Raw genomic sequence first — 11,482 nt, forward strand, 5'->3', positions numbered from 1 at the left:
CAGGGTTTCTCTGTGTAGCCCTCGCTGTCCTGGAACTCACTCTGTAGACCAGGCTGGCCTCGAACTCAGAAATCCGTCTGCCTCTGCCTCCCAAGTGCTGGGATTAAAGGTGTGAGCCACCACTGCCCGGCTTTTTTTTATTTATTTTTAATAGCATTCTATCTTCAGTTTTCTTTTTCTTTTAAAAGGTTTATTTATTTATTTATTTATTTATTTATTTATTATAGGTACTCTGAGGAGGCTGTTTTCAGACATACAGAAGAGGGCATCCGATCTTATTACCGATGGTTGTGAGCCACTGTGTGGGTGCTGGGATTTGAACTCAGGACCTCTAGAAGAGCAGTCAGTGCTCTTAACTGCTGAGCCAGCTCCTGCTCAAGCCATCTCTCCATCCCCCGATTTATTTATTATATGTAAGTACACTGTAGCTGTCTTCAGATACCCCAGAAGGGAGCATCAGATCCCATTACAGATGGTTGTGAGCCACTATGTGGTTGCTGGAAATTGAATTCAGGACCCCCGGAAGAGCAGTCAGTGCTCTAACCACTGAACCATCTCTCCAGCCTTCAATTCTTATTGAATTCAGGACCACCTCTTCTCCACCTCTTTGATTCTTATTGAATTCAGGACCACCATCCCAAGGGTGGTTTTACTCACAATGGCCTAGCCACCCACTCCCACTGATCACTAAGAAAATATCCTACAGCTGAGACTTATAGAGGCATTTTCTAAATTGAAGCGCCTTTTTCTCTGATGACTCTCATTTGTGACAGGTTTGACATTAAAACAAGTCGGTACACAAGGAAGGCACTCAACCCACCCTTACCCGTCAGTTTGAACAGAGAAGTCATGGACCCATCAGAACTGGGGCTCCAACTAGCATGTGTTCCGCAGAGGGGAGGGTCACTACAGAGGGAATGTCCTGCTGTCTTCAAGGAAAGCCACGTGGTAGGTAAAAGGACGGGAATCCGAGACACCCAAGTTCTCAGCACAAAGATTTATTGGGGGAGGGCGAAGGATTGCCTCTGGATGGAGAGGAAACAGACGCTGTCCATAGGCAAATGGCAGTTTATAAAGGGAAAGGGAGAACCTCGTGGTAGGACGAGTTGGTTAATTTTGACCAGGAGTGTTGATTAGGGTAGCAGAGGGGGTTTCTCATTGCCTGACTTAATACCTTGGTAGCTAGACCTGTGATTTGTCTCAGGAATGTGTCAGTGGCCAAATAAGGGAATGTACCTTGGGGGCTGGCTTTAGGAAAGTAACTTAACAGTTTATCAAGGCAAAGGGAAGGGAAGGGAGGAAGGGCCACCCCTCCCCCACCCCCCCAGCCACGTTTGTCATGCTCTGGCCTGCTAGAACCCTTCAGCCAGCAAGACCCTGACCCACAGATCCCACAACTGGTAGGAAAAAAAAAAAAAGCTAAAGGAGACAACAGGCTCTTCCCAAGTTCCTACAAGTAAAGCCTGAGGACCCCAACTGGCCACAATAAGAACAAAATGTGTTCTTTTTTTTTTTTTTTTGCCACTTATATAGTCTTAAACACCCAAGGAAAATGTAACCAAAACAATGTTACAAAATTACTAATCCCCAACCAGGATTCTTTTTTTTTTTTAATTTATTTACATTTCAAGTGTTTATTTGCATTTCAAGTGTTATCCCTTTACCTGGTTCCCCGTCTCCCAGAAATCCCTATCCCATCCCCCCTCCCCCTGCTTCTATGAGGGTGTTCCTCCATCCACCCACTCACTCCCCACCTCCCCACCCTGGATTCCCCTACTACTAAGGGGGTGGGGTAGGTAGAGGGGGCGGGTACCGGCATCTATCAAACCTTCATAGGACCAGAGACCTCTTCTCCCATTGATGCCTGACCATGCTGTCCTCTGCTGCATATGCAGCTGGAGCCATGTGTACTCCTTGGTTGGTGGCTTAGTCCCTGGGAGATCTGGGAGTACTGGTTGGTTGATATTGTTGTTCTTCCTATGGGGCTGCAAACCCCTTCAGCTCCTTCAGTCCTTTCTCTAACTCCTCCACTGGGGACCCCACACTCAGTGCAATGGTTGGCTGCAAGTATCCTGACTTTGTATTTGTAAGGCTCTGGCAGGGCCTCTCAGGAGACCCCAACCAGGATTCTTATCCTGACTTGGTTTACTTGGGGGTCACCAATGCTCTTAAAGTCTTACAAAAACAATCATTCAATTAACTAGCTCTAGCCCACGTAAAAACCTTAATTGTCCTTTGTAGAGAGAATCTCTTGTGTAGTGTATGGAAGCATCACCTGCCAATAAAAAGCCTTTGGCCAATGAACTGAGGCAGGATTATAAGGTGGGACATCGGGCAAAGAGAGAGAGAGAGAGAGAGAGAGAGAGAGAGAGAGAGAGAGGGAGAGAGAGAGAGGATTCTGGGAAATAGTCGGGCACGGGAGATTCACCCTGAATTTTGGAGAGATGGTTACAAGACTCTAAGGAGAGGTAGCCAACCAGGTGGCAGGACTTAGAAAAGAATAAACGGTAATTAAGTTATGAGCTAGTCAGGGGAGCAAGCCAAAGCTGATGGCCTCAGCATTTTCTCATGAAATATTGAGCCTCAGAGTCGTTATTTCTGGGAACAAAGGGGCTGGGTAGAAAAGCTTATGATTACAGTCCTTGAAGCTCTCCACCTTGGAGGGCCTTCTGCTGCATCTCAGGTGACAAAATGAATAGCTAGGAGCCTCTTTTTGTTACAATCCCATAGTTAAACTCTGCTGCCTACTGCCAGGCCCTAAGGCTAGCACACAGGGGGGAAGATGGTGTTATCTCAGAGAAAGGCACCAGTGCTGTCAACCCCAGTCTCACACTGCCGAGGAGTTCTCAGAGTCCGAGCACAGGGCGTCAACGTTTGGCCAGTTCACCACTCTCTTCAATCATTAAAGATCAGATCAACTCCAGGCAGCGGTGGTGGTGCACGCCTGTAATCCCAGCGCTTGGGAGGCAGAGGTAGGCGGATTTCTGAGTTCGAGGCCAACCTGATCTACAGAGTGAGTTCCAGGACAGCCAGGGCTACACAGAGAAACCCTGTCTTGAAAAAATAAACAAATAAATAAATAAAAATTCTTAAAAAAGTATTTTAACACACAAACAGAACAAAACAAACCTTCCATTCTCTAACAAGCAGACCTGCCCATGACTTGTGGTGTCTTGATGCCAATGGCTAGACGCCGAAGTTAACGCCTAACTCCTTTTTTTGTTTTTGTTTTTGCTTTGTTTTTTCCGAGACAGGGTTTCTCTGTGTAGCCCTGGCTGTCCTGGAGCTCACTCTGTAGACCAGGCTGGCCTCGAACTCAGAAATCTGCCTGCCTCTGCCTCCCAAGTGCTGGGATCAAAGGTATGCGCCACCACCGCCCAGCTATTTTTTTTAATATTCTCTCTCTCTCTCTCTCTCTCTCTCTCTCTCTCTCACACACACACACACACACACACACACACACACACACACACACACACACACACACCTAACTCCTAATGAGCCTCCTCTCAGACAGCCGGGAGAGAACAGATGGAATTATAACATTTACTCTGTAACAGGATCCTGCTGCCCACATTAGTCAATTGCTATTTACTCAGATATTATCAGTCACACAAATGACTCCTGTGACGAGATTAGGGAAGACTCAACTGCTGTAGAGGGACACCATTCCCTCTCAGGGCTGTGCTGCTGAGAATCCATTCACTGTATTTGTGTTTCTGCCTGTGTGTGTGTGTGTGTGTGTGTGTGTGTGTGTGAGAGAGAGAGAGAGAGAGAGAGAGAGAGAGAGAGAGAGAGAGAGAGAGAGAGAGAGGGAGGTGGTTCAAGATAGGGTTTCTCTGTATTGCCCTGACTGTTCTGGAACTCACTCTATAAACCGGGTTGGCCTCAAGCTACAGAGATCCACCTGTCTTTGCCTCCTAGGTGGTGGGATTAAGGTGTCTGCTACCATTCCCAGCATATTCTTCAAAATTCTTATTTTATCTGTAAAGGTTTGACCTCATCTTGGGGTGAGCTTAGAACACCCCCAGACATCAAGTTATCAGCACAAAGATTTATTATCCAAGAGGGATAAGAGGGGGTGCAGAGGAGGGGGGATCAGACAGACAACAAGCAGCAGATTTTTTTTTTAACGATTTGTTTATTATATGTGAATACACTGTAGCTTTCTTCAGACATACCAGAAGATGGCATCAGATCTCTTTACGGATGGTTTTGAGCCACCATATAGTTGCCAGGATTGGAACTCAAGACATTTGGAAGAGCAGTTAGTCCCCTTAACCAGTGAGCCATCTCTCCAGCCCAGGAGTTGGTTTTGAAGGGGGAAAGGGAATCTGTGCTAGGGTGAGTTAGTAAATTCTGATTGAACATGTTAGCCAAATAATTAACTTTGATTGTTGGACCTTGGTGATTGTCTCAGGAAAGAGTCAGTGGCCAAATAAGGAAACAGACCTAGGGGCTAGCTTTCAGGATGCAATCTAATGGTTTAGCAAGGGGGATGAAAGAGGGGTGGGAAAACGTGTCTGCAGTACCTGCGCCTGCTAGAGAGCCCTTCATTCCCTCCTTTTTGATTTATTATTGGGTTGCTGGAAGTTGGTAAGTAGACATTGTTCTCTCTGGTGACTTCTGGTACATTGGGGTGTCATTGTTAGGGACCCCAGGAAGCTGGGATGTTGGTCAAGGTTAGGAAGAGAAGGCTGTTTTGCTGTCCAGGCTCTGCAGGACCACCTGGGGCTAAGGAAGTGTAGGCAGGGTTAGAGTATTTCCTGAGGCTGGGTCACCGGGGACCAGCCGCTTTGGAGCTGTCTAGGATGCAGATTTGGAGGGAACACCTGGAGCTGCTGAAGTAGTCTGTAGTGGATTTGAAATTTACTGGGATAGATAGCCTAGGGACAGAAGGTAAAGTTCAGGAGCTTAGCATAAATTTTTCTTTTTCCTGAGACAGGATTTTTTTGGAACTTTGGATTTTTTGTAGACCAGGCTACCCTCAGATTCAGAGATCCAACTGCCTCTGCCTCCCAAGTGCTGGGATTAAAGGCATGTGCAACCCTACAAGGCCTGGGGGAAATGTTTTTTATCTTGGGTGAACGTTTTAAACCTTTAAGCCCATAGTCTTGGTAGTTGGAAGAGGGTAGTCTCAAGACCAATAAAGAATAACAGATCCCACCCTCCTGCATAGACAAGTGAGGGAACTTAGGCTGTTGGTTGACAATAGTGCTTATCTGGGGTCCATTAGACCTGTGAAGGGTAGATTCAAAGCTTATAAGACTTTTTGGGTTTTTTTTTGTTTGTTTGTTTTGTTTTGGTTTGGTTTGGTTTTTTTTGAGACAGGGTCTCTCTGTATAGCCCTGGCTGTCCTGGAACTCACTCTGTAGAGCAGGCTGGCCTTGAACTCAGAAATCCGCCTGCCTCTGCCTCCCAAGTGCTGGGATTAAAAGCGTGTACCACCACTGCCCAGCAAGACTTTATTTTTAAAGATTTATTTTATGTCTGAGTACACTGTCGCTGTCTTCAGACACACCAGAAGAGGGCATCAGATCCCATTACAGATGGTTGTGAGCCACCATGTGGTTGAAGGGAATTGAACTCAGGACCTCTGGAAGAGCAGTCAGTGCTCTTAGCCACTGAGCCATCTCTCCAGCCCAAGACTTTTTTAAGTTTATAAAAGAGATAAAAGTTTTAGATCTGTTAGTATCTAAACTAACTGTAATCTATACTGAAAGACATTTCTTTCTCAAATCATCAACAACTTACTTAAGCTTCCAACTCCTAAGATCTTAGACCCTACACAGCTTGCGTTTTCCAGACTTTCTTTTTATTTATTTATTTATTTTATTTATTGTTATATGTAAGTACACTGACGCTGTCTTCAGACACTATAGAAGAGGGTGTCAGATCTTGTTAGGATGGTTGTGAGCCACCATGTGGTTGCTGGGATTTGAACTCAGGACCTTCGGAAGAACAGTCAGTGCTCTTAACCGCTGAGCCATCTCACCAGCCCTTCCAGACTTTCATAACTAAGATTTTACATCCTCAGACCCTCATAAATTATATATTATCTGTGTTTGGAGGAAGGATAGAAAGGATATAGCACTATAATGAAATATTTTACATAAGTAATAAATAATGTCCTGTGTGGAGGAGGGTTAGCTATGTTGTTCTTAGGTTATGCAGTAGGGTAGCCGGGAGGGAAGCGGAGTACGTCATAAGGGAGGGAGGCTTGATTGCCTCCCTTACTGTCTTTACTGACAACGGAGCGGTCTTCTGATGGGCCTTGCAATGAACCAAGCCCACCTGGGAAGGTGAAGGAGAGGCCTAGAGGAGGTCCTGACAGATGAGGAGTTAGCAACAGAGTTGCCTGTTGCTTTTCAAAAACCTGTTCCTGCCAGGTGGCCAAGCGTGTTAGGCGAGATATGGAGAGCTTACCTGGAGTCTGAATGTGCCACTGATGATGTATTGTTGGTTATCTGGAAGGCTTTGGGGAGGGCTATTAATCAGGCCTGTTGACTGATAGTGGGGATAAGGAGGCTGCCCTGACAGTGACATCATCAGAGATCACTATGTAGTCTGCAATGAGGGGGCCATCTGACAGGAAGGAGCTGCCTTCTATATAAAAATGTAGTGGCCAAAGAGCCCTTGGGCCCTCATGTAAGTGTGAGTGATGGGGTGGAGGTCTGAGAGTCTCAGGGCAGGAGTGAAGAGGGTCTGAGGAACATTGGGTTAAAGGATAAATGAGGAGTTGAGGGAGGACAGGGAAGGAATGTGAGTAATGAACTTTCTTTTATTTATTTATTTATTTATTTATTTATTTATTTATTTATTTATTTCAGTTTTTGGAGACAGTGTTTCTCTGTGTAGTTCCGGCTGTCCTGGAACTCACTCTGTAGACCAGGCTGGCCACGAACTCAGAAATATGCCTGCCTCTGCCTCCCAAGTGCTGGGACTAAAGGCGTGCATCATCACCACCACTCCGCGCATGATGAACTTTTAACGACAGACGTTTAGAGGGATAGAATCTGAGATGCTGCAGGGGGTTGGGATGCTCGGTAAGTCAGGAGCCGAGAAAGCAGTGGGGAACCACAGAGAACTTGTTAGATTCGAAGGTAAGCAGAGAGGCCCCTGCAAGAGCACATAGACAGAGAGGTCACCCACGGATGCTGTTGTCTAGATATTTGGAGGGGTAAGGCTGCAAAGGTCATGGGGGCAAAGGGCAGTCCTAGAAAGTGTCCCAAGACCCCAAGGGCATAACCTTGCCTTTTTTTTTTCTTTTTCTTTTCTTTTCTTTTTCTTTTTTTTTTTTTTTTTTTTTTTTTTTTGGAAGTGTAAAGATGGAGAAATCTACCTAGATGAGGGCCAGGACTGAAAGGAGAGTGGTTCTTTTAAAGAACTCTTTGTCCTGTGAGAGGAGGAGGCTCATGTGGAGATCCAGAAGTAGCCTGGTATAGAGGGGGTTCTAGAAATCAGTAGCAAGCGATCCACAAGTGAAGGAAATTGGCCACCTCCAAAAAGGAAAACAGTTCAGATTCTCCTGAGGGCAGAGAAAAGGAGCAGGGTAAGGCAGTCTAGAGGGAGGTGTTTATGGGTTGGGGTGAGAGAGAGAGAGTGCAAGACGGGTGACCTGGGGGGAGAAGAGTGAAGCTTTGGGACTGAGAGCGGGCAACTCCTGGAACAGAGAAAACCAAGGGAGAGAGGGACATCTACACACAGGTGGGAGGGGAAGAGAAGGAGGCAGGCAGAAAAGGTGGGGGCTGTCTTTGAATCCCCAGGGAAGGACAGTTGTTGGGACGGTTGAGTATCGGGCTCTGTCCAAGTGAAGGCAAGAAGACCTTGGGAATGAGCGTCTAGAGGTATTGAGAAAAACCATCCTCAAGGTCAAGGACTGAGATGCTACTCGTGTTACCAGGGATGTCGGGTAGGATGTGTAATGGTGGGGTGCTACAGAGTGAGTACAGACAAAGTTACTGTGACGGAGCAAAGGTCTTGGACTGGGTCGAAGGTTCTTCCAGGTTTTCTGGACTGCCAACATCTGAGCTTTGCAGGGTGAAGAGGAGGGGCGTGGGAACCGCTTGGATGAAAGATGGAGGGAACCCAGGCCACCTGGTTTGAGGCCTCTGAGGCTGGTTAACAGTGGCGGGTGTGGGAGCTGGAGATATAGGCAGATGCCTCTGGAAGTGTGACAAAGAGCAGTTTTGGGAATTTGGAGAAAGGGAGAGTGTAGGAATGGAGATCGGGGAAAGGAAGAGGAGGCATATAGGGCTGTCCTGGGAGCTGTTGGCAGGGTAGAAGGCAAAATTTACACCAATTTTGCAAAGGATATCTATCTGTTCTTAGTCAGGGGGAGGGCATGGGGTATGAGGAGAAGGGAGGGGGAGGGGCAGTCCTTTGAAGGAGCAAAGTAAGAAGTAAACTAAGGGTGGAGTTTGGAGGGATCTGGAGGGATCTAGAGGGATCGGGAGGGATCTGGAGGGCTAAGGGTGCTGGAGAGGGGTGAGTGTTCAGTATGAGTTCAGGCAGGTCAGGCAATATCACCAGAGATCTGAGAAAGATAAACTATAGGAGGAGCTATAATCCAAATGACCTACACATCAAATGGCAGAGACTTCTTCATTACCTAGACAGTTGTCCTAGGCTCCCATGGTCTTGATGGCTGAGGTGGTAAGTCGCATGCTATCATACAGGGCTGTGGGCCCCTGCTGCCAGACCCAGGTCTGAGACAGTTTTCCTGTAGAGGAATTTGGGGAAATTGACCTAACTTTAACATTGAGTATGGTAATCAACCCCAAAGTATTTACAATTTGAGCAGAGCTCAGGCAGCAGGTAAGGTGTGTGTGTGTGTGTGTGGTTACCCAGTGGTTAGCGTTACCACAATCCAGGTGGAATCATCCTCGTGCATTCTCTGTCTTCTTTGGAGACCACAAGGTTTATGTTCGGTATGTCTCAGTAATTACTAAACATTTTGAATGCCATATTTAGCAGATCCCTGGAGAGTTTGAGGACCATTTTGTTTAGTATGTTTGATTTTAGATTTGACCTTGAAAACCTACATAATCAGGTGTGGTGGTGCAAGGAGGTGAGAGAAAGGGTGGACAACTGGAACTCGCTGAAGGGAATGCTATAAGCTCGGAGAGGGAGCGAGCACGTGCAGCGGCCCGGATGGGCCTGTGCACACACAAACTGAAGAGCAGAGCGCTCAAGGAAACCACAGCACAGGAAGCTTCAGGAAGGGAAAGAGAACTTTTTTTTGGTTATTTATTTCACGTGTGTGGGTACACTGTTGCTGTCTTCAGACACACCAGAAGAGGGCATCGGATCCCCAATACAGATGGTTGTGAGCCACCATGTGGTTGCTGGGAATTGACCTCAGGTTCTCTGGAAGAGCAGTCAGTGCTCTTAACCGCTGAGGCTACTCTGCAGCCCCGGTGGTTTATACATTTAACGTAAGCACTTTGGAGGCAGGGGTAGTTGGACTTCCCTACGTACAGAGCCAGACTGGTCTACATCGTGAAATCATCTTTTAAAGTTGTATGTATGGAGCTGGAGAGATGGCTCAGTGGTTAAGAGCATTGACTGCTCTTCCAGAGGCCCTGAGTTCAGTTCCCAGCAACCACATGGTGGCTCACAACCATCTGTAAAGGGATCTGATGTAGTCTTTTGGCGTGCGTCCGAAGACAGCTACAGTGTACTCACTCATATAAATAATAATAAATGCTATTTTAAAAAGTTGTGCGTATCACCGGGAACACGGGGAGACCAGAGGCAACTTGACAACTCCCAGGGGTTGGCTTTGCACTTTTACCGTGTGTCTGGCACACTGAACTTAGGTCAGCCGGCTTGGTCACAAGGGCCTTCTTCACCCGGTGAACCATCTCTGTGGCCCTCCACTTCATCTTTTGAGAGAGAGTCTTGCTGAAGATGGAACTTGCTAATTAGGCTAGACTGACAGGACAGTTAGCCCTAGAAATAAATCCTCCTGTGAATCCTTCCGATTCAGGTACATACTGCCACACTTTGTGTGTGTGTTTGGGGGCCCACATACATGGGGTCAGAGTTCAACCTGGAGATGTCTGTACTCACCATTCTGCCTCTGAGGTAGGATCTCTCTGCTGCTTCATAAACTAGGTTAGTTGGCCCAGGAGGTTTTGGAGAGTCTGCTTCCTGAAGGTGCACAGTGAGCTACCGCGTCTGACTTTTAGGGACACGATGGCAGAGATCTGAACTAGGGTCACTAGGCTTGTTAGAGCAAAGGCCTTTACCAACTGAGAGCATTTGTTTGTGGTTGATTGAATTTAGGTCATCGCGTTTGGGCTATACAGACGGAGCTGTCTCCCCAGCCTGCCCGTTCCTCTTTCCCTCCTTTCTGTATCCCCCTTCTTTTGTTTTATTTTGCTTCTGCTGTTTATCTCAGACTGCCTTGGCCTCCCGAATGCTGGGATTACAGCTATGAGCCATCCTGTCAGAATTCTTCATTTTAGTGTCTTAGACGTTCTCAAGTGTGCTGGCTAGTTTTATATCAACTTGACATAGGCTAGGATGGTCTGAAAGGAAGGAACCTTGATCTAGACAAAGCCTCCATAAGACCTGTAGGCAAGTCTGTAGAGCATTTTCTTGATTGATGGGGAAGGCCCAGCCCATGGTTGGTGGGGCCTTCCCTGGGCTGGTGGTCCTGGGTGCTATAAGAAAGCAGGCTAAGCAAGCCTGTAAGCAGCACCGTCCATGGCCTCTGCCTCAGCTCCTGCCTCCTGGTTTTATTCAGGTTTCAGTACCTGCCTGGACTTTCTTCAGTGATGGACTATGATGTGGAAGTGTAAGTCAAATAGACCCTTTCCTCCCCGGCCTGATTTTGGTCAGCATCAGGAAATTACTGGAAAATGCAATAATTGCCGTTGAGTGCTTCGCCCCAGTCCCCCGACTTTAATCTTAATCAGCTCTCTATGATAGAGATGACTGACTGGGAGATTCTAAAAAGAAACAAAATCTCACTTATCTACCGCTCTTCTCCCTTCCCCATAACTTCTTCAAGATTGGAGTGTTAGAACTCTAATGTTTATCATGGTCCAGCTGTCGCTGACTTGTTCCTTCTCACGGACAAGGTAGGGGACTGAGGACAGGACAGACAGGGTCGCCCATCCTTGGCTTTCCCTTTTTTCGTCTTTGGTAATTTCCCTAACAATTTCTTGTTTTTGCAAGAGCAGCCAGTAAAAACTCAAACAACATTCTTAGAGGCAAAAACGAACGTTCTCTGAGTATCAAACGTTTGGGAAAGTTGACAAAGAATATGCAAGACTCAGACCAAACTCTGCTAAACCATCTGAACGTGTGGAGAGATATAAACCCTCAACACTAGCTCACTCAGAACTCAGTAATTAGAGTAGCGGCTCTGCATGACGTAACTCCACAGGCGCTCCAATCCCACGTGGGAGGAGCAGCTGCTCCCGCCTCTTAAGTGGGACGCCCCGCCCCGTCCTCTCCGCGACCAGTCAAA

General features: G+C 46.9%; 1 long non-coding RNA gene across 1 annotated transcript; it reads left to right on the forward strand.

Moving 5' to 3' along the window:
- The first annotated feature begins 238 nt into the window (after positions 1-238).
- Positions 239-10,851, forward strand: LOC127670421 (uncharacterized). The gene is made up of 3 exons (XR_007974573.1): positions 239-413; positions 774-948; positions 10,754-10,851. It is a non-coding gene; the product is annotated as an uncharacterized LOC127670421 (long non-coding RNA).
- Positions 10,852-11,482: the final 631 nt, after the last annotated feature.

The sequence above is a fragment of the Apodemus sylvaticus genome, chromosome 20 (genome assembly GCF_947179515.1).
Source record: "Apodemus sylvaticus chromosome 20, mApoSyl1.1, whole genome shotgun sequence".
NCBI classification, from domain to species: domain Eukaryota; kingdom Metazoa; phylum Chordata; class Mammalia; order Rodentia; family Muridae; genus Apodemus; species Apodemus sylvaticus.